This window comes from Microtus pennsylvanicus, chromosome 4 (assembly GCF_037038515.1).
Source record: "Microtus pennsylvanicus isolate mMicPen1 chromosome 4, mMicPen1.hap1, whole genome shotgun sequence".
Taxonomy (NCBI): Eukaryota; Metazoa; Chordata; class Mammalia; order Rodentia; family Cricetidae; genus Microtus; species Microtus pennsylvanicus.
This window is the reverse complement of record NC_134582.1, coordinates 112,591,654-112,615,452: the sequence shown is the minus strand read 5'-3', so window position 1 is coordinate 112,615,452 and position 23,799 is coordinate 112,591,654. Positions and strand designations below refer to the sequence as shown.

The 23,799-nt window shown below is 38.9% G+C and overlaps 1 long non-coding RNA gene across 1 annotated transcript in view; it reads right to left on the bottom strand.

Moving 5' to 3' along the window:
• Positions 1–512: 512 nt before the first annotated feature.
• Positions 513–23,799, bottom strand: part of LOC142848904 (uncharacterized) — a 36,169-nt gene continuing 12,882 nt past the window's right edge. The window contains exon 2 of the long non-coding RNA XR_012910485.1: positions 513–692. This is a non-coding gene — a long non-coding RNA (uncharacterized LOC142848904). The remainder of the gene's footprint in view (positions 693–23,799) is intronic.

Sequence of the window (23,799 nt, the reverse complement as noted above, 5' to 3'; positions counted from 1 at the left end):
CTGCAGCTCTTAAGAGGTCCTGCTACAAAATACTTAAATAATGTTGATAAAAGCCGACTGAATGCTTGTTTGTTTTCAGCAGTAGCAGGAAAACAGCTGAGTTGTTTTAATGCCGGTTTTCTGGGCCATCCTGCCAGGGCAAACTCTGACTCAGACTCAAGCAGGTAGTCTGACTGAATGTGGTCTGTGAGCAGAATGCTGTGGTTTCCTTGCTGGCAGGGACCTTAAAACGCCATAGAGTTGTGGCAGTAAACATGTACCTCCGCCATGTACCTACAACCGGTACCTCCGCCATGAAGCTGGATCTAGCTGCCAAAGCCACGGCTTTCATCCTACCCATATTGCTCCATAATTTAAAGGCTCATGTGTTCAGAAAAAGAGAGAGAGATACAATAAAGAGAGATTCAAAAACAAAGAAAACCTTTAAATGATTTACTGTGTGTTAAAAAGATATGCAGGCTAACAGTTAAAGTTCTTAAAGTAACAAACAAAAAAAGGAAGAAAGAGAGTAGTTGGGTGTGGTAGTACATAGCTTTAATCTCAACACTTGGGAGGCAGAGGTAGATTGACCTCTGTGACTTCAAGGTGTGGCAGGATACACCTTTAATCCCAATGCCTGGGAGGCAGAAACGTACAGATGTCTGAGAGTTCAAGGACAGCTTGGTCTTCAGAGTTATTCCAGGACAAAGAACCTGTCTCAAAAAATAAAAAGTAAAAGTAAAAGGAATAGAGGTTAAAATAAAGCCGCACAAAGATGGAAAATACACAGAGAATCTTAATACTGTATGCTATTATGCTCTCTTTGAATTGTTTGAATGCTGAGGAAGGTGCAACAGCTGCTAAAAGATATTTGTTTATAAATGCTGCTGAACTACTCCAAGAGAATTTGAAAATAACTTGATTTCAGAATTTGGATCTAAGGATATGATACTTCGGAAAAGAGTTTCTTCTTTTGTTTTCACAGAGGATGAGACTCTGTGGATTGCTTCTATCCCAATATTGTATGATAGACCACGCCCTCCTGAATGGTTGCTGTGGACACCTTCAAAAAATTAGCTTGCTCAACTGCCGCCTGAGAGGAACCTAGCACACAGGTTATACCATGAAAGACCTGATTAACAGCACCCCCATCCAGCAGGAAGCAGTTTGGAGAGAAAAAACTGAGCCCATGTTCCCAAATATGGTTTATAAATGTTCTTTTACATTTAAAGGGGGATATGATATAGATATGAATAATGTGCATTGATATGGATTTTAAGGTCAATTTTGTTATATGTATATGTATTTGTGATCTTGATTAATGTGTTGTGATTATGTAGTTCATTTAAAAATGCAATGTATATGGGTTGTTAATAGATAATTATAATAATAGTCAAGTTTGTAGTCATGTTAGTTAAGATTTTCTAGATATATAGAGATATATTTCAGTTAAGTAGGCATTCTTTATATCTTTCAAAGATTATAGAATATGGCATTTTAAATGTTTTAATAACTTAGGATTTTTCATGACAATGAGACACTCTGCTCCTGGCAGCACCAATCTACTTCAAGAAGAAGATGGGCATTGGAGAGGATCCTTATGGAGTTTGATAGCCATTTTGGCAAGAAACTGCTCTTGCCTGGACTATTGCATAAACTGGACACAGAGAACCCACAGAGAGAGGACTACTGAACTTGCCTAAAGTGAGATAATCTTTTGGGGTTCCTGATTCATGAAGGAGTCTGCAAGACATTCTGCAGGACACAACAGATAGTGACTGAACTGACTTTGAAATTTCCTGCTTCATGGAAATGTCTCTGGATACTATGGGCCCGTAGGCTGAAGATGGATGCCCCAACAGTACAGCGGAACTTTGGGTGACTGTCCAGACAGCGAGATGTCTCTGTTATTTCTAGAGTTTGGAAGTTGCTTATTTCTTGTTTGTTTAGGTAATATTGTATCTTTCTGGAGTCTTTGATGGAGTTGAAGAATAGTTAGTTATAGTTATCCTTAGTTATGATAAAGATAAAATAGATGTAAATATTGTAATTTTTACTTGATAACTGTTTTGTTATATGTAATTTTGCTATGTTAAGTTAAAGCCTTCCTTTTTCTTTGTTTAAACAGAAAAAGGGGAAATGATGGAGGAAGGTCATTGGTTAAAAAATAAAGAAACTGCTTGACCCTTATAGGTTAGAACATAGGTGGGTGGAGTAAACAGAACAGAATGCTGGGAGGAAGAGGAAGTGATCTCAGACTTGATAGCTCTTCTCTCTGGGGCAGACATGATGAACCTCTGACCCAAGATGGACGTAGGCTAGAATCTTCCTGGTAAGTGCACCTCGGTGCTACACACATTAATAGAAATGGGCCAGGCAATGTTTAAATGAATACAGTTTGTGTGTTGTTATTTCTGGTGTAAAGCCAGCCGTGCAGGAGCCAGGCGGGATGAAAAGCAGGCCCGCAGCTCCTACAACACCAAGCTCAGCCCATACTTTATACTTTTCTGGTTATAATAATACCTGGCAAATTCAGACATTTTCCCTGGTGCAGGACAGTGAAGCAGTTGGTTGACAACTAGCCCAAGAAAATCCTCTGTCCTGCAGCTGCTGAAAATATGCCCATCCCCTCTCCCTTATGTGGATCCTTGGGGTAGTTAGGCAGGCATATTATTTATCTGTGTCCAGCTCTTGTCTCTGAGCAAAATCTGCTTACGCACTTGGGGAGCTCTGCACGTGTGAGAACACCCCCCCAATTCAGCCTTGACATTGACTGGGTTACTTGGCCTCACCTTATAAAGTTGCCAACAAAACCAAAATTTACAATGACTTCCATATGCGTATGTGGCACTTCTGGGTACAGAAGAGTAGGAGTTAGAGCAAGAAGAAATAAGTGTCCTGTAAAACATCTGAGTCATTCTGGCCCTCCTTCAGATGAGTGGCATATTTGTTTTTTCTCTGGCCAGTGACAGGAAGGACTGCCACATTTCTTGGCCAGCCTGGATATATTAGCAACTTTTTCTTTTGCCTGTATTCATGAACGTCAGTGTTTTGCTTAGTGTTTCAGACCATGGCCCACTTTCAAACATCTGCCCAGATGTTAGTTCTATAGAAATGGTTTTTCATCCCAGACCATTTCTTCCTATTACATATTTGGTTGTTAAACATCATTAAATAAACACATGGCAAACTCACCCATCAACGTGGCCAACAATCCACTGATAAATATCTGCTTGGGACAGACTTTTTCTCTGCTCTAGTCAAGAGTGTGTTGCTCATGAGCTATAGCTTCCGTAATTCAGGAAAATGCCTTGCTTTTCCAGGGTTGGGGAATGTAGCCTATGCAAATACAGGTGGTGATGTCAAGAAAAGTTTGGAAGGAATTTAGTCCTGTCTTTGGTTTTAGATTAGTCAGTAGAAATAAAGTAAACTCATATACTGGGGCAGTAACTTGGCTGTATGTATGAAAATTATGAAGAGAGAAATACCTGCTCACTGGATCAATGAGAGCCAAGCTATGGAACTAAAGCCTCCTGGAGAGCTAGCACTCTTTCTTCTCAAGGATAATTGGTGGGATGTGGGACAGGGTCTTAGTTCCGCTGGTGTACATTTCCGTGATTGTCTTGGATTCACTCTGAATTGCTGTGGGTCTCATAATTTTTCATCATATACTTCAGCAATTGATTTATACCATCCCAAAACCTAGACGAAAACCTCTCCAATCCATTTATTCTCTCCCTACCTTAGCTAAACTCAAATAACATGAGGGAGAAGGGGTGGTCATGGGTATCCCTTACCTCACACCTCTCCTCATCTCTCCTTTCTCTCTCCTGTTCATCACTCATTTCCTCCTTCCTCTCTTTTTTCACCAGAGGCTTTTCTGTTTGTAGACTCAAGGGAAGGCATCTAGGAAGCACTCAGTAATCTTATTAGTTCCCACAACGCTTGTGCTTACTCTCGAGAAGTGCTACGGCATGCTTCTCTGAAAATGGGATCCCAAAGTGTCTTGACCCCTCACAAACCAACACTCCTACTCCCTTCAAGGCTAAGCCTTTCTGGGGTCTCACTAGAAAGCCTTGGCACTCTGATGAATTGGCATGGGCCCCGTGCTTTCCCTAACAACATCAACCTTCATTCTTCTTGAGAACTCCTTTCTGCTTTAAAATCTCTATCAGTGGTTTGTAGCTGCCGGAACAGTTCCCTTCCTTTGCTTCACTCATAAAATTCTTACTTCCTTGAAAGTCACACTTGAAAGGCGAACTTTCCATAGCTTTCCTTCTGGGCTATAGCCTGAGCTTAGAAGGCCTATGACATGGCCTTTATTTCCTTCCTGGTACTTATTGTAACTGATTTCCAGAATGACTGTACAAGATGGCAATCCCATCAGCAGTAGAGGAGTGTTCCCCTGACTCAACATCCTCTCTAGCATAAGCTGTCTTCAGTATTTTTGATCTTAGTCATTCTGACAGTTAAAAGATGGTATCTCAGAGTTGTTTTGATTTGCATTTTCCTGATTATTAAGAATGTTGAATGTGGTATGTTCATTCTTTCAGTGTGTTTTATAACTACCTGCTCATATAACCTGTAATGTGTGGGGGGCATTGGGAGTGTGTGTTTATTTCTAGTTAGTCTAATTGTTGCAGACACCTTAGAAGTGGTAGAGATAATGTTTACATTCACTGTGTTTTTCTTATTAAAGTCATCATAGTTCTTTTGGTATACATTGCTGCATCTAGTGATATATTAAAATATGTTCTCAGAAAAAAAAAAGAATGTTGAGAATGGGAGCTCACCAAATCCAGCTGGACCGGGTCTGAATGAGCATGTGATCATACTGGACTCTCTGATTGTGGCTGACATTGGGGGCTGACTGAGAAGCCATTGATAAAGGCACTGGGACTTTTTTGATGGCATGTTCTGGCTTTTTGCGACCCTAGTCTATATGGATGCCCAGCTCCCTAGGCTGTAGTAATATGAAGCGACGGGGCTGGGTCCCCAAAACCCCAGCCGCCTGGCTCGGCTAGCCTATGCCCCGAAATAATTACACAGATACTGTATTCTTTTAAACACTGCTTAGGCCCTTAGCTCTAGCCCTTACTGGCTAATTCTGATATTCCAATCAACCCATCTCTAACAATCTGTGAGCACCGGTCTTACCGGGAAAGATTCAGCATGTCTGACCTGGCGGCTTGCTTCATTGCGTGCGCCTGCCTGGGAGAGCGGAGCATGGCCTCTCTTCTGCTCCCGAGAGGAGAGCTGTGGAGTCTGACCTCACTTCCTCTTCCTCTGGGCGTTCTGTTCTGTTTACTCCACCCACCTAAGGGTGGGCCTATCAAATGGGCCTAGCAGTTTCTTTATTGCTTAGCCAAAGGAATCAACAAATTGATATATGACACTCCCCCATCACTAGGCCTGGATGTAGTGGGGAGGGCCTTGGACTTCCTATAGGGCAGGGTTCCCTGCCCTCTCTCAAGCAGGGTGGAAGAAGGAGGAGGGGGTGTGGGGGAGCAGGAGGGAATTGGGAGGAGGGAAAGAAGTATAAATAATTGAATGGAAAAATAAAATTAAAAAAAATGTTGAGCAGTTCCTTAAACGTCTTTCAGCCATTTGAGTTTCTTCATTGAGAATTCTCTGTTTAGATCTCCACCCCATTTTTAATTGGATTATTTAGTACTTTGTAGTCTAGTTTCTTGAGTTCTTTATATATTTTGGAGATCAACCCTCTGTCAGATTTGGGGTTGCGTGGATCTTTTCCCATTCAGTAGGCTGCTTTTTGTCTTATTGACTGTGTCCTTTTTGTCTTATTGACAGAAGCTTCTCAATTTCAGGGGGTCCCATTTAATGATTGCTGCTTCAGGGTCTGTGCTACTGATGTTCTATTTAGGAAGTGGTCTTCTGTGCCAGTGCATTCAAGGCTACTTCCCACGCTCTCTTCTATCAGGTTCAATGTAACTGGCTTTATGTTGTGGCTCTTGGTCCATTTAGACTTGAGTTTTGTGCAAGGCAAATAGCTATGGATTTATTTGTAATCTTCTACATTTGACATCCAGCATTGCTTGTTAAAGATGTTTTCCTTTCTCCATTGTCCTTTTTTGTGGCTTTTTTGTCAAAAATCAGGTGTTTATAATGTGCATGGATTAATGTCAGGGTCTTCTTCAATTTGATTCCGTTGATTCACGTGTCTGTTTTTATGCCAACGCCAAGCTGTTTTTATTACTACAGCTCTATAGTAGAGCTTGAAGTCAGGGATAATGGCTCTAGAAGTTCCTTTATTGTACAGGATTGTTTTAGCTCTCCTATCTTTTTGTTGTTGTTTCTCCATATTAAGTTGAGTAATGTTCTTTCAAGATCTGTGAAGAATTGTATTGGGATTTTGATGTGGATTGCACTGACTCTGTAGAATGCTTTTGATAAAATTGCCATTTTTATTATGTCGATCCCACCTATCCAAGACCTATCTAGCCACAGGTTCTTTGTCTTAATAATGGTGCCAGATACAGGTTTCATCTCATGGAGCAGGCCTTAGATCAGCTCGAAAGTGGTTGGTTACTTCCATGGCATTCTTGTCATGACGGCACAAGTGGCAAATCTTTTTAGATCAGCTGTCATTGCAGCTTGCAGGGTTCACAACATGATGACGCTGAGAATTACTTTTCTCTACTTTTTGTTGTTTTGTGTAAATGGTTCCAAGGCTTACCGCTCTGTATTAGATAATGAATAATTAGGCTTGTACCCAAAAGGGGCTCGTTCTCCTTTTTAACAGCAGTCATTAGCTGCTTCTAGCTCTTCGTGTAATGGTGAGGTCCTGCATAGAATTTGCTAGCACAATAAAAGCTAGACAATATCCCTGATTGCTAAGGAGGTTGAGCATGACCTTAAGTGTCTTTTGGCCATTTGAACTTCCTCTGCTGAGAATTCTCTGTTCAGTTCAGTGCCCCATTTTTTAATTGGGTTGATTAGCATTTTAAAGTCTAGTTTCCTGAGTTCTCTATATATTTTGGAGATCAGACCTTTGTCTGTTGCGGGGTTGGTGAAGATCTTCTCCCAGTCAGTAGGTTGCCTTTTTGTCTTGGTGACAGTGTCCTTTGCTTTACAGAAGCTTCTCAGTTTTAGTAGGTTCCATTTATTCAATGTTGCCCTTAATGTCTGTGCTGTTGGGGTTACACATAGGAAGCGATCTCCTGTGCCCATCTGTTATAGGGTACTTCCCACTTTCTCTTCTATTAGGTTCAATGTGTTCTGACTGATAGTGAGGTCTTTAATCCATTTGGACTTGAGTTTTGTGCATGGTGATAGATATGGGTCTATTTTCATTCTTCTACAGGTTGACATCCAGTTATGCCAGCACCATTTGTTGAAGATGCTTTCTTTCTTCCATTGTATACTTTTGGCTCCTTTATCAAAAATGAGGTGTTCATAGGTTTGTGGGTTAAAATTCGGGTCTTCTATACGATTCCATTGGTCGACATCTCTGTTTTTATGCCAGTACCACACTGTTTTCATCACTGTAGCTCTGTAATAGAGTTTGAAGTCAGGGATGGTAATGCCTCCAGACAATCCTTTATTGTATAGGATTGTTTGGGCTATTTTGGGTTTTTTGTTTTTCCGAATATCTTGCATATCATCATAGAACCTTCATCTGGTGATGGATGGAGATAGAGACAGAGACCCACACTGGAGCACTGGACTGAGCTCCCAAGGTCCCAATGAGGAGCAGAAGGAGGGATAACATGAGCAAAAAAGTCGGGACCACGAGGGGTGCACCCACCCACTGAGACAGTGGAGCTGATCTACTGGGAGCTCACCAAGGCCAGCTGGACTGTGACTGAAAAAGCATGGGTTAAAACTGGACTCTCTGAACATGGCGAACAATGAGGGCTGATGAGAAGCCAAGGACAATGACACGGGGTTTTGATCCTACGCAATGTGCTGGCTTTGTGGGAGCCTAGCCAGTTTGGATGTTCACCTTCCTAGATATGGACAGAGGGGGGAGGACCTAGGACTTACCACAGGGCATGGAACCCTGACTGTTCTTTGGACTGGAGAGGGAAGGGGAGAGGAGTGGGAGGAGGGGGAGAAGGGTGGGAGGAGGGGGAGAAGGGTGGGAGAAGGGGGAGGAAAATGGGAGGCTGGGAGGAGGTGGAAACTTGTTTTCTTTTTTTTCTTCCTTTTCTCAATAAAAAAAAAAGCTAGACAACAGGGATGAAGCTTCCAGGTTGCCCTGGCTCCCAAGCATGCAGTATCTTTAGCAAAAGGGTCTTATCATCAAGTTCTTGATAGTAACTAAGAGCAGTAGTAATAGCCTCTAATGTTTGGAGATCTACTAAACACTATGGGCTAACAATTCAAAAATAAGTAAATAAGTAACCCAGCTATATTACTGGGATTATATATATTAGTAAGTATCAATATGAATCTTTCAAATGGTTTGTTATTAATCTACCCACACACCCCACACTCCCTCCTCTACCCTGTCTTCCCAGCTCTCACCACATTTAATCTTTTGTGTTCCATTATTCCTCTTCTCACTTTATACCACAGTATAATATGCCTCCTCCTTTCAAAGGATCCATTCACTCTGGTGTTCTTACTAGTTATCTACCATAGGGCCTATGACCTCCCTTGGAATGAGTTTCTGAGTGTTTTCATAGTGGTTGCCTTCAGTGGAGAAAAAATAAAGTCCAAGTCTACAGTGGTTATTTATCCCCATCACATATCTTACTACTGAGATATTTGTTAACTCAAGTTTATTGCTGCTCTGTTTACAATAGCTAGGAAATTGAATCAATTTAGCAGTATCTCAGCTGAAGAATGGATTAAGGAAATGCACATATATATGATAGAATTTTATTCAACTATAAAGAAATCTCATGCATTTTACAGGCAGATATATGAAATGGGAAAAATTGCAGGTATACAGATAAATTTTTTAAAAGATTGAGTGTGGTTACCCAGGAACAAATAACAAATGTTTCATTTTTTTTCATACATGGGTCCTAGCTTGAACCTCTAACTTTGTGTGTATTCAACTTTGAGTTCTCATAGAAGTCAGAAATTCAGAAAGTGGATATAGGTATGAAGGTTCCTTAAAAAGAGGAAATAATACATTCTAGACATTATGAAAGTATAGAGAGGAACTATTGGGGATGTAAAAGTCTAAGAAGGGAACAGACAGTAGATGCTGTAGACTAGTGGGTGATGGAGAGTGTTAACCAAAATGAAGGGTTTATCCTCTGAGCCTCAGCTACAGGGATTGTGTTGTGGATATACTGTTGGAGACTCTTGTTCTTTGCATTCTAATTGGTTATAATTTTCTGAAATGGTCTCTGTCTATTGCAAAGAGAAATTTCTTTCATGAGAGGTGAGAAATACCTTATCTGTGGGTATAAGGGTAAATATTTACAATGTAGTTAGGGATTATGCTGATTTAGAACAGTGGCAGCTGGAGGTTCTTCGAATTCATGACTTCATTAGCTCTGGGTAGTTGACTTAGTACCAGTCATGATTTTTCTCTTATTGAGCGAGCTTTAAGTTCAATCAGAGAGCTGTTAGTTACCACCAACGTATGTGTTTTATTATTGCACCCTTAGGGTTACTGTGCCATGCTAATCATTGTTGAGTTTCACAAGTGTCATTTATGTAGTTTATTACATTTATTGATTTGTGTAGTGGCATTTCAATTGTATTTTAATAAATAAAGACTGTCGAAGATCTGAGACTAAAACAGTCCCACTGGTCAGCCTTGTGGACCAGATTATGGTAACATGCACCTTTATTCTCACTAGCCATAATGATATGCACCAATAATCTAGTAGCCACAGTGCACACACCTTTAGTCTCAGTATCCACACTAGTTGCCATAGAAACTGGGTGGTACATGCCTTTAATGACAGTGGTTCAAGCCTTTAATCCCAGTCCTAGAGAGGATTATAAAATGGGAGGAAACAACTCTCAACAGACAGTCTCATTCTGAGATTCCAGGAGGCAGGATCATCATTTCAGACTGAGGTCAAGGTAAGAGCTAGTGTCTGGCTATTCTGCTTTTCAGATCTTTAGGTTGAACCCCATTTTTTGACCCGGAGTTTTAATTAATCATGCTTCAGACTTGAGTATGTGGAACTATGCCTCTATCTCGAGGATAAAATCAACTTGGTCATGGTGAGTAAACTTTTTGATGCATATTGATTTACAAGATTTCTATTGAGCATCTTTGAATCTATGGTTGTTTTTGATATATTGGCTTGTAATTTTCTTTCCTTTTGTGTAGTTGTGTCTTTTTGGTTTTGTTATTAGTATGATATTGTCTTTAAAAAGAAAACTACTGGAGTGCTACTTCTGTTTCTTTTCTTTTTCTTAAATATTTTAAGGATTAGCTGTAGAACCTCTTTGAAAGTCTGGTAAAATTCTGTGAATTCATCTGGGCTTGTGTTATTTTTAGAAGGGGACTTTTTATTATTACTCCAATGTCCTCATTTGTTAAGTATCTGTTTAGGTTGTTGACTTCTTCTTGGTTTAACTTTGGTGGCCTGGCTTATTTGAGAAATTCTTTGATCTTTTCTAAATTTCCCAACTTAATGGAATACAGTATTTTGATCACTTCTCTTTCTTTTAGTTAGTTGTGCCAAGAGTCTGTGTTTTTCTTCCAAAGGATCATTTTTTAGATTCATTAGCATTTTTGTAGTATTTATTTTCTTTATAATTTTATTAATTTGATTTACTTCCCCTCTGATTTTTATTCTTGCTTGATTTTTATTTTTGTGTTTGGTTTGGTCTGTTTTTCTCTAGATTCTTCTGTTTTATTGTTGCTGTTTTGAGTTTTATTGCGTCTCACTGAGATAGGCTATGTAATGCTTTTTCACTTTTTCTGAATTTGTTAAGACTTGTTTGTTGAGGAGGTACTCTTCTTTAGAGAAAATTCCATTAGCAGCTGAATAGAATGTGTTTCATTTGATGTTTAAGCCAAATGAATATTTTGTAAATGTCTATTAGGTCCAATTGATGTAGGATGTCATTTAAGTATGAGTTTTCTCTGTTATATTTTGTTCACATGACCTGTCTATTGGAAAAAGTGAGTACTGAAATCACCTACTATTATTGTATTGGCATTCATCTGTGCTTTTAGTTCCAAAGACACAATTTTTATGAAATTGTTTACACCAGATTTCATTATGTGGGTGTTTAGGATTGTAATTTCTCCTTGGTTGTTTCCTTGATTAGAATGAAATGTTCTTTATCTCATCTTATTAGTTTATTTTGAGATTTATTTTGTCAGATATTAGCATATCAACACCTGTTTATTTCCTGGATCTATTTACTTGGACTAGTAGTTTCCAATTTTTCACCTTAAGGTGGTGCTGTCTTTAATGCTCAGTTTCTTGTAGACAACAAAAAGATGAACTTGGCTTTTTAATGCATTCAGATATCCCATGTCTTTTGACTGGAGAATTGAGGCAATTAATAGTTAAAGTTATTTCTAACTGGGGGAGCCAGCTTCCAGTCAACACCAGGATATGAAAAAACTCCACAAATTTGGTGAGTACTTATGAAAAATTCTTATTGATCTGAGGGCTAGACTTTTTCTATCTGAAGGAAAAAATAAGGAAGTACACATGCTTTCTGATGGTAACTTCCTCTTTTACTTCATCTTAAAAATGCTCTCTGAGAATCTCTCTTCTCCACACAGCTACATTCTTTACATACAACTACATATCTCTCTTTACATACATTCGTCTCTCTCCTACCTGACCATATATCTCTATACACAGTTACATCTATTTTCATATGACCACACATCTTTCTTTTACGTACATTTCTCTTCTACATCTCTTTTTCTATACAGCTTCATCTTCCTTATATCCACACAGTTACAACCTCCACATGCCCACAGTTATATATCTCATTTACATAGCTCTCTTTCCACATAGTACTTTACACAGTTCCTTTACACAGCTCTCCTATACAGCAGCAGCTCTTTCACTGCCCCCTCAGACCCTCCCCTCTCTCTCTCACACACACACTTCTACATCATTCACTTTCTCTTTACTCACTCTCTCGTTCACTCTCTCATTCTCTCTCACACACACCTCTCTCACCTTTCTCTCTCTGTCTCTCTCTCTCTCTCTCTCTGTCTCTCTCTCTCACACACACACACACACACACCTACATCGTTTCTCTCTCTCTCTCTCTCTCTCTCTCTCTCTCTCTCTCTCTCTCTCTCTTGTCATATCCAGCTGTGGGTCTCTGTATTTGTTCCATTCTGTTGCAGAAGGAAGCCTCTCTGATGATGCCTGAACAAGGCACTGATTTACGACTATAGCAAAATATAATTAGAAGTTATTTTACTGTTCCTTTAAAATAATTTTAGACTAGTAGTATTTGGTTTTCCCTTAGGTCTCTGGGCTAGCTAGTCTTGACCACTCAAGCAGTGTTGAGTATGGGTTACATCTCACGGAGTGGGCCTTGAGTCAAATCAGACATTGATTGGTTTCATCCACTTGCTTGGTGTTGCCTTTGCTGTAGGATATTTTGTAGGCAAGACACATTGTAGATCAAAGGTTTTGTGGCTGGGATGCAGTTTACATTTCTCTTTGGTAACCTTTAGAAGCTCTTCCCGTAGCAAAGACTCTAGAACCTGTGGATAAAGGTTCTATGTATGCACCAGTTTCCTTCTTTGGTACAATTATCTGTAAATTCAATCCAGAATATTTCTTTCAGTTGTTTCTATAAAGCTGGTTTAGTGGTCACAAATTCCTTTAACCTTCTTTTTTCATGGTAAGTTTTTTGTTTGTTTTTCTATTTCAGTTATGATGGGAAGTTTTTCCAGGCAGCATAAACTAGCATACACTGTTTGGCATCTGTGTTCTTTCTGAAGTTGAAGCAATATGTTCACTCACTTCAGAGTTTCCATTGAGTGACCTTCAATTATTGCTAAGAGTCTGTACTTAGTATGTGACTGGGTCTTTCTCTCTTGCAGCTGTTAGCACCCTTACTCTGTTCTGTGTATTTACTGTTTTAAGTATAATATGGCATGGGAAGTTTATTTTTTAGTACTTTCTTTTTGGTATTCTCTGTGCCCATTATATCTGAAGAGGCATTTCTTTTCCTAGATTTGAGAGTCTTTTTCATCATTGTATTGAGGCTGTGTCCTATGCGTCCTCTATGCCCTCAACTCAATAGATTTAGTCTTTTCATGATGTCTAAGTTTTGGTATATTCATTTAAGTTTAAATTTGAGTTTTCAAATTTTTAACACTTTCTTTAATTGAATAATCCAATTTTTTTTCACTTCAACTACTGTCATTCTACTGGCAAGACTAGCCAGTGAATTTTTTATGACAATTATTAAAGTTTTAATTACTAGCTTCATTTCAGTTTGGCTTTTCTTCAATGTTTCTACCCCCTTATTGACTTCAATTTTCATATTCTCATTTTCTTTATTACTTCACCCAATGTTCAGCTGTGTATTCTTAGACTATCATTAGTTTATTTTCCTGTCTTCTTTAAACTAATGTGGGTGTTTGCTTGCAAGTTCATAAAATATCTTGAATTTTGGAAACTTTTCACAATTATTCTTTTGACTTCCATGTATTGAGAATCCTCTAAATTCTCACTGGGGACCATTACTATGGATTTGGTGATCTCTGCAGAAGATATGACCTCAGGATTTTCATATTGATTGTAGGGTTTATGTATCTTACATTAGGTTATTGGTTGTATCCTTCAATATGAGTTTTTTTGGTTAATCTTGTTTCTACTATATTACTGAAAGTGTTTATAAGTTATTGAAGTGCCTTGGTAGAATTTTTGGGGTCGCTTATGTAAACTATCATATCATCAGCAAATAGTGAGAGTTTTCTTCTTTTCCGATTTTCGCTTGATCTCTTTTTTTGTGTCTTATTGCTCTACCTAGGACCTCCAGAATTATATTGAATAGATATGGAGAGAGTGGACAACCTTGTCTTGCTCCTGATTTCAGTCAACTCACTGTGAGTTTCTCTCCATTTAGTTTGATGTTGGCTGTTGGCTTGCTGTATATTGCCTTTATTATGTTTACATATGTTACTTGTATCCCTGCTCTCTCCAAGACCTTTATCATGAAGGGATGTTGTATTTTGTCAAAAGCTTTTTTGGCATCTAATGAGATGATCATGTAAACTCTACTACAGAGCTACAGTACTGAAAATAGCCTTGTATTGGCATAAAAACAGACAGGAGGACCAATGGAACCAAATCAATGAACCGGATATTAATCCACACCTTTGAACACCTGATTTTTGGCAAAGAAGCAAAAAATATCAAACGGAAAAAAGAAAGCATATTTAACAAATGGTGCTGGCATAACTGGATGTCAGCATAGAGAAGAATAAAAATAGACTCATACCTATCACCATGCATAAAACTTAAGTCCAAAAGGATCAAAGACATCAACATAAAGCCAGCCACAATGAACCTCATAGAAGAGAAAGTGGTAAGTATACTAGAGTACAGATTGAAATCAGGAATGGTGATATCTCTGAATATTCAACTATTGTACAGAATTGTTTCACCTATCCTGGTTTTGTTTTTGTTGTTATTTTTTTCATGTATAGTTGGGTTTTGCCCTTTCAAAATTAGTAAAAAAAATTGTGTTAGAATTTTATGGGGATTTCACTGAATTTGTAGATTGCCTTTGGTAGAATGGCCATATTTACTATGTTAATTTTATCAATCCATGAGCTGGAGAGGTCTTTCCATTTTCTTGTATCTTCTTCAATTTCTTTCTTTAAAACATGAATTTTTTGTTTTACAAGTCTTTCGTTTACTTGGTAAGAGTTACCTCAAGGCATTTTATATTATTTGTGGCTATTATTATGGGTGTTGTTTTCCTTTTTCCTGATTTTTTTCTCAGACATTTGTCATTTTTGTGTAGGAGGGCTACTGATTTTTTTAAGTTAATCTTGAATCCAGTACTTCACTGAAGGTGTTTCTCAGCTGTAGAAGTTCCATAGTAGAGTTTTTGGAGTAACTTATGTCTGCTATCGTATCATTCAAAAATAATAATACTTTGACTTTCTGATTTGTATCCCCATGATATCCTTCAGTTGTCTTATTTCTCCTGCTAGAACTTTAATTACTATATTGAATAGATATGGAGAGACTGGACAGCCAGCCTTGTCTTGTTCCTGATTTTAGTGGGATTGCTTTGAGTTTCTCTCCATTTAATTTGATTTAGGTTATCAACTTGCTGTATATTGTCTTTATTATTTTTAGATATATCTCTTGTATCCCTACTCTCAAATACTTTTATCATGAAGGGGTGTTGGATTCTGTCAAAGACCTTTTCAGCATAATGAGATGATTATGTGGGATATTTTTCCTTTCAGTTTGTTTATATAATGGGTTGCACTGGCTAATTTTTATATTGAACCATCCTACCACAAGAACACTTGTCCAACCATGTTTATTGTAGCTTTATTTATAATAGCCAGAAACTGGAAGCAATTTAGAAGTCCCTCAACCAAAGAGTGGATAAAGTAAATGTGGTACATTTACACAATGGAGTATTGTTCAGCTGTTAGAAACAATGGTATATAAACTTTGCAGGCAAATTGATGGAAGTGGAAAAGATCATTCTGAGTGAGGTAATCCAGACCCATAAAGAAAAACATGGTGTGTAATCACTTATAAGCAGACATTAGCTGTTAAGTAAAGAATAATCATAATACAGTCCACAGATCCAGAGAGGTTAAGTAACCAAGAGGGCTGGGGTGTTGGAGGCAGTGGTACATTAATCTCCCTAGGAAGGGGAAATAGATTGTGTGTGTGGACTGAGGCAGGTGAAGATGGGAACAGGAGGGATGTGTGGGTGAGAGGGATGGAAGGAGGGATTACTGGTGAGATGACTGGAACTGGGGGGCTCTTATGATGTGATGTAAAAACCTAGTGCAGGGGAAACTACCTGAAATCTCTGAGAGTGATCCAGCAAAGTCGGCTAGTAATTTTGGGTACAGAACCCAAAGCGCCCATCTTCCATAACCAGGCAAAGCTCCTAACTGTGGGACTGGGACATCAACCCAGCTACAAAACCTTCCACCTACAACTTATTCTGCTTTGCAAATTTGTTGGGGTAATTGTGGTACAGGACTGTGGAAGTGACCAGTCAATGACTGGTCCTACTTGAGGCCTATGCCACGAGGCGGAGCCCATGCCTGACACTGCCTGGATAACCAGGAATCAGAGACCCAGGATAGACCCAAACATGACTGACAAAAAATAAAATTTAAAAAGTCAGTGAGATGATTCCTAGGAATTCTGATGCACTCATGGATCAGTGCCTATGCCAGTTGTCATCAGAAGGACATCATCCAACAACTGATGGGAACAGATGCAGAGACCCACAGCCAAACACTTGGCAAAGCCAGAGGAACCATAAAGAAGAGGGAGATAGAGGATTGTAGAAGTAAGAGGGGTCAAGGACATCAAAACATTTCCAACAGAATCAGTTAAGCAGGACTTATAGGGGCTCACAGGAATTGAAGCCAGAAACACAGACCTTGTGTAGATCTGAAGCAGGACCTCTGCATATACCTTCTGGTCCTGTAGCTTGGTGTGTTCCTGTGAGACTCCCAATAATGGGAGAGGGGGATGTCTCTGACACTTTTGCCTGTACTTGGGACCATTTTCCTACTACTGGGTTTCCTCATCCAGTTTTGATATGAGGTTTGTGCCAATCCTTTTCTTTCTTTCTTTCTTTCTTTCTTTCTTTCTTTCTTTCTTTCTTTCTTTCTTTCTTTCTTTCTTTCTTTCTTTCTTTCCTCCCTTCCTCCCTCCCTCCCTCCCTCCCTCCCTTCCTTCCTTCCTTCCTTCCTTCCTTTCCTTCTCTATTTTCTTTTTCTCTTTTTGTTCTTTTGAAACAGGATTTCTTTGTAGCTTTGGAGTTTGTCCTGGAACTAGCTCTTGCAGACCAGTCTGGCCTTGAACCGACAGAGACCCTCCTGCCTCTGCCTCCCGAGTGCTGGGATTAAAGTGAGCCACCACTGCCCAGCCCATGCCAACCTTACTGTATCTTGTTGGACCAGGTGGGAGGAGGGATTGGGAGGAATGCAGAGAGGGGAAAATTCTGTCAGGTCAGGAGGTAATATATAGCAGAAGAATAAAAGTTAAAAAAAAAAAAACAAACAAACAGTGGTGGCACATGCCTTTAATCCCAGCACTTGGGAGGCAGAGACAGGCAGATCTCTGTGAGTTCGAGGCCTTCCCGGCCAGTCTGGTCTACAAGAGCTAGTTTTAGGACAACCAGGGCTGTTACACTGAGAAACCCTGTCTTGAAAAAAAAAGACAAAGTTTCCTAAGAGCCTAATGCTATGCTTCAGAAAAAGAGAAAAATAGGATACAAATTAAATGCAAAGTCAGCAGAAGGAAAGAAACCATAAACATCAAGAAAGAAAGAAGTCAAGTAGAGACCAGAAAGCCATAGAGAACCGATAAAAGTCTACCAAAACAACCAGGGATAGACAAAGAAACCCTGTCTTGAAAAACAAAACGAAACTAAACCATTTATGCCTGCATAAATATGTAAGAATAAATTTATCCAAAGAGGTGTAATACTATAAAGTGACAGCTATAAACATGGCCATGGGCCTCATGTATTGTCACACTTCCAAGAAAACTATATAAATACAACATAATGTCTATATAATTCCAGTTAGATTCTTCATTGCAATGGGAATAAGACATAATTACAAAATTTGTATGAAATCATAAAATATCACGAGACAGATAATACAGTTAGAGATATAAGCTTATGCTACATGGTTCTGTTAATCAAAACACTGACATTAAAACCCTCATACACCTATGCCACGGAGCAGAGAGACAAGAAATGGATCCAAGCACTTAGAGTTGGCTAATGTTAACAAGAGTAAAAAGAAGAGGCAATGGCAAGAGGACTGTCTCTTTGATAAATGGTGCCATGCAGAATGAATTGGACCCTTGTATAGCAAAAGAAATTAAAATGGATTTAAAACCCCTCAGCATTAATTCCATACAACTCACATGAAGGAACATACAATGAAAGGTCCTTGACAATCTTTCTTAGCTATTATACCAAAATCAGAGGATATCAAAGTAAAGGTAAGTGAATATGATTATATCAACTTCACACAAAACCATCTACAAAATCAAAAGGCAAAATATCTGTAAATATTTTGTCTGTCAAGAAGCTAGTGTTAGTATCCTGATTCATGAAATGCTTTAAAAAAACTAGATAACATAAAACACACAAAGCCTGATTTTTAATGGGCAGTGACTTCATGCATCAAAGAAGAGTTATAAATGATCAGCAGGTAAATGAAAAGTTGATCAATACCACTAATCATGAGGGAGATATAGACAAATGCCATTGTGAGATGACATCTCATCCCTCAAGATAGTTGCTATCAGTATGGCAGGAATGTTGGCACAAAAGACATGGAAAAAAGGAAACGCTTAAACATAGTTTCTGGGAATGGAACCTGTTGGTGTCATTATGGAAACAATATGGAGTTTCCTCGAAAAACTAAACATAGAGTCACCATTTGACCCAGCAGTTCCTCTTCCTGGAATATGCTCACAGAAAATGAAGTCACTCTAACTTAATTCGCATAACTGCATGGCCTTACTGTTATGGAGATGGGGAGGGGAGGGAGGAGGAGACAGAAAACAAATGGGATGATAAAGCTCGAAGCTACAAAGTACAGGTATTTACCGCAAAAGGTATGAGGATAGTATAACATGAGCATTATCGGTAGTCTATCCAGAATTTTGGCTACAATTGTAAGCACAGCAGGATGTGGATGGTGTTTACGTGAGAAGATGGAGAAGCTTGTTTGCTTCACAGTTGTGCAGCAGTGGCTGTTTTGAAGCATATAACAACAGCATGCTGCACATCTTCAATAAGCACAATAAAATTGATTTTTATTGAAAATATATTGTGTGATTACATTCATCCTAAAATAGTCACATTTACTGCAATAAAAAAATCCATTGTGGTTGTCAGAGGCTGGGTGAGAGGTAGAGAGCTAGACTTTGATGCAGAAAGAGATCAGTTGGGGAAAATAAATTTTCCACAATGAATCATGTGACACTCAGCGGTGTTCACATACTAGCAACGGGATACACACTTAGGTCGATGAACTGTTAAATGTCCTACTATATACATTTTGACATAATAAAACTTAAAATTTAGCCAAGTGGTAGTGGCGCCTGTGTTTAATCCCAACACTCAGGAGGCAGACACAGGTGGATCTCTGTGAGTTCAAGGCCAGCTTGGTCTACAAGAGCTAGTTCCAGGACAGGCTCCAAAGTTACAGAGAGATCCTGTCTTGAAACCACCCCTGCCCACAAAAAAACCTTAAAATTCATTCAAATATAGATTATAATTTAGAAAAATTAGTTCCCCCTGAGTGTAAATTAAATAACAAGTAAATGCATGAAAGGAATGACAGACAGCATTTAGTTATGAATTTCCCGTTATATGGTCATCTCGTGCCTTTCACCTAGAAACCAACCTTCTAGAAGACAGGGATGATTTTACAGTCCACATGTGTTTCCTGTCCCTTAGCATAATGACTGGTTATAAGCATGACACAGACTCCTGTGAAGAGAAATTGTTATGTGACATTCCCTTCTAAAGTAAGGAGAGTTGAGTTCACAGTGGCAAGGATCCCATATCAAAGTTTCCCAGACTTGGCAAAAAAAAAAAAAAAGTCCATACTTGAATTCATGACTCTGAGTTTAAGGCGATGACGTTGAAGCAGGAATAGTGCATTGTAGTAGAAACGTGTTTGCCATCTCTTGTCCTGTTTGAAAAGCTCATTTGTAAGAAAGTTCTCCACACACTTGGTTTCCATGAAGTTAAGGCCACATGCAAGTGCTCAAGCGTTGCTAACTCCCCTCCTTCAACTTCTCTGAAGGTTTATTTCCTCTGTGGAATTAACTTAACTTAAAATACCTGCTCACGCATAGTAATTAGCTTTACTTTTAGCTCAACCTGGATTATATACAATAACTCAAGTGCTGAGTATTCATTGCTTTGCTCTGTGCCATGAGGCAAGTCATGCTTTATTTCAGCTATCCTCAGATGACTTCTGGGTTCTTGTCATCCTCCCGAGAGCATGCCTTTAGAATATAAGGAGAAAATTCTCTAAAATCCACTTTAACCTTCCTAGGCAATAGGCAGCTATTGGATCTTTTTTTTTCTTCACAAGCATGTCTATTGACTCAGTGACAATTCTGCATCAATTCTGAGCCCAAAATATTCTTTCACCGCAGTCATAATCGTGGAGATAATCGTGTTTTTGTGGATGTCTCATCTCTCACAGAGGATTTGATTGACCTAAAGATTTGGCTTCGGCTATGAGGGATACCATTTGTGCTGCCTTGTGGAGCAGAAGTCTGTGTACTCTCAGACACCCTGAGGATGGACTGGAGAATGTTATTCATACGAGGCCCGCATCACATTCTGAGCCAATCAATGGGGGTAGTTGTAGGATCTGAATCATGACTATTATCTTAAGATTCTGAGTCTCTCAATGAAGTTGGCTGAACTGGAAAAAAATGTCTGTTCTCACCTCTGTGCACACCACCAGAGAGCTATAAAATTGATGTGAGTGGAAAATTCAACTGTAGCAGAAATTATAAGTCTGCAGCCAGCATTTCCAAGTAAACTGAGAACCAACCAGAATGTTAAAAAAAAAATAAAATCCAAATGACCACAAACCATATAAAATATTCAGACCTTGGTAGAAAGAAAAATACTCCAAGGACACAAAAAGTTTGATTTATTAAAGACCTGGGTTCTTGCAAATGCATAAAATTGCACAATTGCTCATAGAGAATCAGTCCTCAATGCATTTTGTACCATGTAGAAACTATGAAGAAAAACTATATTTATGTATGAAGCCTATGAGCGCTATGATTTATTAGGCAATTTCCGCCATGTGCAATGCTGTTTGAGCACGAGCTCGAATATGGAACCCTAACCAGGAGAAATCAACACACAGCACAAGAGTCTGAAAAGTGTCTGACTTCAGGGGAACATTTGTGTGCAATTTGGCAGAAATAAAACTAACTAGGAAAGCTGGGGGAAACGTTCCCCCTGTAGTCCATCAACTGGAGTAGGAAGATTTGCCCTGAGGAAGGACATTTGATCCATTCCTAACTCCATGCACCCAGTTCCTCTTCCAAGAAGACAGAGGTGGCCAGCCAGTGGGCTGGTGTAAATAGTGCATACACTGTGGCCTTCCTGAGTGCATCCTGCATATCGGCTGGAAGCTCATCCTTCCTTAGGATGAGCAATTCAGTTGTGTTTAACACAAGATTAAATTTTGCTCCAAGCTGCAAGAAGTGAAGGTTGGAAAGAGAATGCTAGGTTATAATCCTTAAGTCACGTTTACCCCTGAGGGGAAATTGGTATTTCAGTCTAAAATCTCCTAAGCCTCCACTTCTAAAACCTGGATGTCTGGGATACCTAACATCCTCTAAAGCAAGTTCCTTCCACAGATGTCTAGGACCTAGAAACAGCCAGTGGGACTTGTACTTAGAAGCAAAATATAGTTCACAACAAAAGCCATATATTTCTTCAGATAGTTTCAAGGAATCTTGACACGTGACACAGTTTCTCTCCAACATATTCATGGGGTGATTACATAGCTAGATTTAATATAAGATTATACTAAAAAGCTTAATCATAAAATCCAATATGAAAATTCATAATTTTTGACTTATAATGGTGTCATGTCCCAGTTAACTCGTTGTAAACTTAAAATTCAGTAAACTAAAAAAAAAATGTATTGAACGTAAGACCTTAAAACAACCTGTTCAAAATGATTCATATCCCGAAAACTATTTACCCTGAAGTGCTGACTTACTGTTGAGTAAGGTACTGAGCTAACTAGTATAAAGGCCCTCTGGGTACACGTGTGCTGCCATGGGTACACTTTGTATATGTACATGTATGGATCTGCACATAGACAGCTGGTTACGTCTCCTGCAGAAAAGCTCATGGCACATGTAGCCCAGGTTAGGCTTCATTTTCCACTACGGAACTTTCCATAACGTGGTGTGTTTCTACTCTTTGCTTGGAGCTGGTGATGTCCTCCCCCCCCCAGCTGGCCCTGGAGACGCTCACTGGTGCTACCCTTAAGGGAAGGAATAGCTCTACTCTGCATTTGAGTTTTAACCTGTGGACTCCAGTCCTTTTAGACAGCGAAAGCTGCTTTAGGAAAAGAGGATTTCATTTGGTTCACTGAAGACTGATTCTGGGCAAATATATTTTCTGCAACAAGGTTTTATTGTTTTTGTTTTGTGTTTGTTTGTTTTTGCCTTTTGTCTGCTTTCTTGGGCTCCCTTTTTCCATTATTTGCCAATCCAACCCTTCAATCATATTTAGAAATAATATTAAAGGGAAGTAAACAAGCATTTAACATATCTGAGGATCTATTTTTGTTTTATTCTCTCTCACAGATAAGAGCTTTACTTTTTACTGGCATACATTCATCTTCTATAGTGCTAGATTGCATAACAATACTCTACCTCCTTCAAGTAAATCACGTGCTTTGAGCTTTTAACATCTATCCCTCTAACTTTTTTTCGCCTCCTTCTCTTTTTTCCTCCTGCCATAAAATTACACAGATACAAATACATGTAAAGATATATGTATATGTGTAAATACACATACATGTATAGATATACACACAGACATGCATATACATTGTATGTATGTATGTATGTATGTACGTGCATGTATACATATAGGGTTTTAGATATCTATGTATATTTTGAATCCACAATTTATGAAAGAAAATGTTTCTTCACTTCTGTTTCCTCTTTTCCCAAATGAGATTAGTAGTTCATTAAAAATAAAAGGGCTAGCTCAGGTGGGGTACACTCCTGTAATCATGGTACCGCAGAAGCTGAAAAAGGAGAATTGGGAGTTACAGGCCAGCTTAGGCAATATAGTGAAACTCTAACCCAAGGGGAAAAATGGTGCATTGTTTAAGATGCTTCATACTAAGTACTTAATAGAAAGGTGAAAAATCATCATGATTAACTTTGAAAGATATTTGATGGGTTCATAGCAACTGTTTCTTTGACTGCCTCTTGCTTACTTTATAAACCCGAGCCAACTCTTTTTCACACATAATATCCCTCCATTGAAAAATTCTTATACTTACTTAATGTTCTTTTAGTTCTCTGGTTACTACAGCTGCTTGCAACACACTCACATTCCTTTTCCTGACCAAAACAAAGGTCACGACAATGTCCTCTTCCACACAGAACAGGGCAGAACTATCCCTGAATGCTGGTGACAATGGTGGTGAGCACTTTCAGCATGCAGAATTGACACACCATGCTTTAAAAGTGCCCAGGGATGATCAGATGGCTCAGTGGGAATAGGCTCTTTCCACAAACGCTGATGGCTTGAGTCTGACCTTTGGGACTGAATGGTGGAAGGAGAAAGCACTTAAGTGTCCTCTGACTTCCTTACAAGCACAGTGACCCCTCTCTTCCTCTCTTTCTCTCTCCTTCTCTCTATCTGCACCCCATGCATATAAAAATAAATATTAATCAAAATGAATTTTTCACAATTTTATTATTGCTTTTCAGACCTCAATAAGTTTGACTCTTGATACCAAACCCTTATCAAACTATATGGCTTCAAAGATAAACCTATAAACGTTTTAAAGTGATTATTATTCATTCATTATAATAGCGTAACCAAACTTTGAAAGATCTTATCTTTCATTTTGTTCTTTAAACTAGATCAGAATACCTGTCCTAGTATCAGAAGCATTGTTCTAGT